The sequence below is a fragment of the Cibotium barometz genome, chromosome 14 (assembly GCF_041138505.1).
Source record: "Cibotium barometz isolate CiBa-2024 chromosome 14, ASM4113850v1, whole genome shotgun sequence".
NCBI lineage: Eukaryota > Viridiplantae > Streptophyta > Polypodiopsida > Cyatheales > Cibotiaceae > Cibotium > Cibotium barometz.
This window is the reverse complement of record NC_141059.1, coordinates 48,658,897-48,664,269: the sequence shown is the minus strand read 5'-3', so window position 1 is coordinate 48,664,269 and position 5,373 is coordinate 48,658,897.

Here is a 5,373-nt window from a genome sequence, read left to right as displayed (position 1 = left end):
GCTTGCTTGTTATTGCGTCTTGCTTGCCTCCTTAGTTCTCACATAAACCAGAGCTCTGATACCATAAAGAGAATGTGGAGGAGAGAGGAAGCTTGAGTTCCTTTGCAAGCAAACACGCACAGTGTCACACACAAGAGAGTGCAAGACACAAGAGAGAGATGGATGGCTGAATTTTCTTTCTATCTTTTTCTCTTATCTACAACCATCTAACTAAAAGATAAGAGTACATAAAGGGAAAGTACTCTCCTACAACAACATAAAAAATGATCGGTATAGTGTAAACCCAACTATATGAGCTGGCACTATAACTATGCCATAACTCTAGTACTCCAAAGAGGCTATCACACAACCTATCATCTACTGGCAGCATATAAACCATAATCACACCAACCGTACCACTGACATAAGTGCAGAAGCTATCAACCACGCGGGTCATCAATATTCGCCATAGCACTAGTTGAGCTCGATATCTCAACAAATGGTAAGGTCATGGACAGGCTCAAATCTCTTATGATCTGTGAATTACAAAAGAGGTATGATTTGCCTACACCATTGCCACCCCGATGATTATGTACTTGAAAAGGTACTAGTACCACATGGTCAAAAGGTTGAAATATGAAACCCTCCTCTAGCCCTTTTTGATGGATAGTTTTTTGCCGGAATTGGGCGGAATTGGAAAGTGTCATTACACTAATTGATTGACTAAAGGGAGGCCTTTTGCCAGATTAAGAAATTATCAACTTGTTGAACTCGTAGAGATGAGTTTCACTTCACTGTGCACACTCTTGCTTAAGCACTGCTAGTCGATTTGTCGACTTTCTTCTATGTGAGTTATCATGGTGATGCTTAAGATTCGGTTGAGAAGAGAGCACTACTTTCATGTTGTGGGAGATGCTCTAACAGAGCTATCTCTTCTAGCCATATTTCTCTATCTCTATCTTAGCAAATAGCTGGCAAGTCCTAAATTAATAGTAAGAGTGAAAATCTAAAGGCAAACCCTAATTACATAATGTGGTTTTAATCAACTATACTAATCTCTTACTAATAAAATAAAACTAAGCTAGGAGAGCTAAACCTAAGCTCTAATACCATGTTGAAAGTATGGATCGAGCTCTTTTAATCATAATCAACTATCTAATGAGATGCTAATCCTACTATAATGACAACACAATTAACAAGACTAATCTAAGGTGGATGATATCTAAGTGAACTCATGATGATGAGTATGTGTAATAGACTCAAGCACAATTAGGTTACAAGATTAAGACTTGTACTCATAAAGAGACTTGAGATGTGTGCAAGTGATATGATTTCATTGCTTCTTGAAATGGCCCCCTTTTATATGAGGAGGTACACCCTTGGGCTTGTACATCAATGTCGGATAAATCCCTTTGCTCATGTGGCTTCATGCTAGGCTTTGCACTTTCTTGGCTACTAATTCTCACTCCCTACCTCTGCCTTGTGCTCCCTGGCACCACATTTCTCAACAAGTTTGGCATTTAAATATTATCATGGGTCAGCATTCAATTAGTGATGCATCCATTAGCACACATGAGATTAGTTATACTTTGCATGTGGAGTCATGGGTTACACATGAGCATAAGCCTGAGTTTCTTGTGCTGGATATATCAAGTGAGCTTCCAGCTGCTCTAATTACAAGGAGAGAGACAAAGATTGAGATTTTGATTAGAGAGAGAGAGAGAGAGAGAGAGAGAGAGAGAGACAACGAGAGAGGGGAGCTGCTTTGATTACATGGATGGAGACAAAGTATTTGTGTTGTAATAGTCAGGAGGAAGAGAGAGAATTTACACTATAATAGTAGAGAGAGAGAGAGAGAGAGAGAGAGAGAGAAAGGCAAAGAGATAGAGAGACAAAGAGAGAGGGGAGCTGCTTTGATTACATGGATGGAGATAGAGTATTTGTATTGTAATAGTCAGGAGGAAGAGAGAGTATTTACACTATAATAGTTGAGAGAGAGAGAGAGAGAGAGAGAGAGAGAGAGCAATGTTATAAACCACCTACATTATCCACATCTTCTTTAAAGTTATAAAAGTGAATCATCATTCAAAGTCTTCAGTTTTTGGGTTCAACTATTTCAAACTTCTTGTCATTGAGTCCACCTTAACATGCCCCCTAAACCCCTTCCCCTAAAGTCCACCTGTTTCAAATTTCTTGTTGTTATTCATTGAGTCCACCTTAACATGCTTATGCCCCCTGCCCCTCTCCCCTAAATCCCTTGCCCTAAAGTCCACCTATTTCAAATTTCTTGGTGTTGTTCATTGAGTCCGCCTTAACATGCTTATGTCCATTCTTCCTTTACAACATTGAGACATCCTCCCTTGCTCCCTCATGCCAACTTGATTGCTCGCCTACGTGCCAGTGCCTCCAGGTAGCAAATCTACGCTAGCCAGCCAGCCAACCAGAAAACATTGGGCTAATCTAATCTCCAGCCGACCAAAAACATAGAAATGCCTCTCTATTCAAAGGTTAAGCTCAATTTTCCGGTGATCCAGGACCTTGAAGAAGCCATGGAACACACACTCATGATGGATGCAAAGCAAGGACACCAAGTTCTCATCACCAGCATTGTAATAGTTCCACTGCTCACACAGCACGTGGTGTGTGTGTGTGTGTGTGTGTGTTATGTTGACGTAGCAATTAAAATGTTGCAGTAGGTTGGCTATGCCTGGTCTACATATTGCCTTCATGCCAGTCATGACATCGGGGCATATCTCTTTTCTTTTTGTACAGTATAACTTGAGGTAATTAGTCTATTATACACGCGTGTGTGGTGAATTCTGAGAGCCCACACAGACTTCAAATTGGTGTCTGTATAGTATAGTAGGTATTTTACCCATACCCATAATACCCATTCCCCTGCAACTCAAATGACATTTTAGTATCATCTCACCTCCTACAGATGGCCTCTCTATTGCCAATAATACCCATTCCACGGCACCCCAAAGTATCGTCCTCCTAGAGATGGCCTCTATATTGTCCATAATACCCACTCCACAGCACCGCAAATGTCATTTTAGTATCATCATAACTCTCTTGCAGTAGTTGAGCTTTCACTTTATGGGTGCGGCTGCCATTGCAAGAGAATTCCTCCATGGTCTCATTAGCTTTCTCTCTCTTACACGAATGGAAATACTCTTATACCCTCCACATCACCACCTCTTGGATGATGACGGAGTGCGCCTCAGTATAGGTAACTCTTAATAACAGAACGTAAGAGCTAAGCATAAGTAAATAATGGCATACTGGTTTGGTTTTCACGAGTCCACCTAACAATGGCAATAACAAGTCTAGATACAGAATTGACAACTATGCTGAAAGATATAAAATGTATCCATTCTTATTGGTTATTATTACCATGGCATGTTCTGGAACCTAGAACAAGTGGCCAATGCATTCCATGGGCTTTGATGGCAATTATATCTTAAAGGGGAATGCTAAAGTGGCAATTCTCTGTGTGTGGAAAGCTGTCTAGTTGAAGGTGGCATTTGAACCTGACTAAATTAGCTGAGCTGCTAATAGTGCTGCAGGTGGTGGCCGAATCAATCTCAGCCAAGTCGGGCATCTTGGACCAGGCAGCATGAGACGATTGGTTGCTGGGCAAGTAAGCATGAGAATTCTCGGCTACATGGCCTGCGTCGATTTGATGGTGGACGTGTACTCTGCCTGGTTCTCTATTTCTGCATCTGGCGCTTCTATTGGAATGTCATACAAGAAGCTGGCACAGAGGCGGTCGAGGCTGACGGGCATGCCGAGCGGCGATTGGGAGGCAGGCATGATATCGTTCCAATGGAGAGGGCTCTCATTAGACGTCGACTCCGACGACTTTCCAGTAGAAAGCGCAAGTTGGAACTCGTCATCACCTCGGCGGCGTCGATCCAAATCAGACAGTTTAGTTGACATTGATCCAGGATTATCATGGCAGGGATTTGCGATAAGTTCAGTCGTTGATCCATTGGGGCTAGCGATTATCCCCTTATGGCGAATGACGAGAGCGCCAAGCTTCTCGGGGGTGAGCGTGAAATGGTGTCGATCGGCGTGGCAGAAGGCGGAGCTGCATTGGTAGCGCGGCTGCAGCAGTGTGGACTTGCTCTTGTTGTTGAAGTAACGGAAGCGCACGAATGTGGCGTCCTGGCAGAGGTCGCACGGCGGCGACAGTAGAGTGAACTTGAAGAAGCTCTCCACACGCTTCTGCACACCATCGGTCAGCTGCGTGAAGACGCACGGCATCTGCAGATCGCTCTTCAAGAGCGCAGTAACCGTTTCGCCCTCCCCTTCCTGCTGCCGCTCTGAAAGGGGGTTGTGATTCCATTGACTACTTGCAGCAGTAGCATCACCCATTGAGACGCAGTTCTCGTAGCGGATACTGACGCTTTTATAGGTCCCGGTGCTCTTGCTTTCCTAGCCTTTTTTGCTTTTCCCTGTGCTTTTGGTTCAAGCCACGCGTCAACTGAATTGCGGCATCGTGTAAGGTCTCGACTCCTTTGAACACTAATTATTTTAGCATTTGACAAAAAACGTTAGGCCATGCATGCACATGGAGTTCTCTCTCTCTCTCTCTCTCTCTCTCTCTCTCTCTCTCTTCCCATAGAATCTTGGGTGGGCATTTTTCATGCATCTTTTTGCACAGTACAATAAAGGGAGTTATAAGTAGGCGCCATGCAGACACTCTCTCCATCTCTCGCTTTCTAGATCTTTCTTCCTCTCTTGCAAAGAAGGTGGGTTCTCGTCTCCCTTTGTGGTATGGTGAGGGTGAGACATGAGGGGAGGGGAGGCACAAGCAGGCAAGGTGTTAGCATGGAAGTAGCAAACAAAGTTGTCAAGGAGGGACACCTTAGAAAGTATTATTAATTAATTCTCCCATGATAACAGAAGATTCAATTAATTGGAGATATCAACGTTGAGGAATATATCCCCTAACAATCTTTTTCAATAAATAGTTACCTTACTAACAAATCTCAATTCATCTCTCCCTTATCCACCAAATATAAGATTCAGGTGCACTGCCAAAAAATGTGGAGTTCTAAGAAAAATAATGTACAAATACATTAAGAGCAATGTAAAGGATTCTCTAGGGTTCTTACATTGACTTGTTGTTTTAACAACTTAAAATCTATTGTCATGCAATAATTTTCAATCACCCTCCATCCACAACTAGTACTGTCAGACTGAATTGAACCTGAAATAATAGTATAATTAGAAGAAATCCATCTTCAAACAAAGAAACATCCAAACTAAATTCTCAATACCTCTTGCTGAAGATACTTGACTGGCTTCTCTGGGTCTGCAAGGTCTTCATAATTTTTCTCTAAATATGCTACTACAATTTCACAAGCGCACTGCAATAAAGAGCAT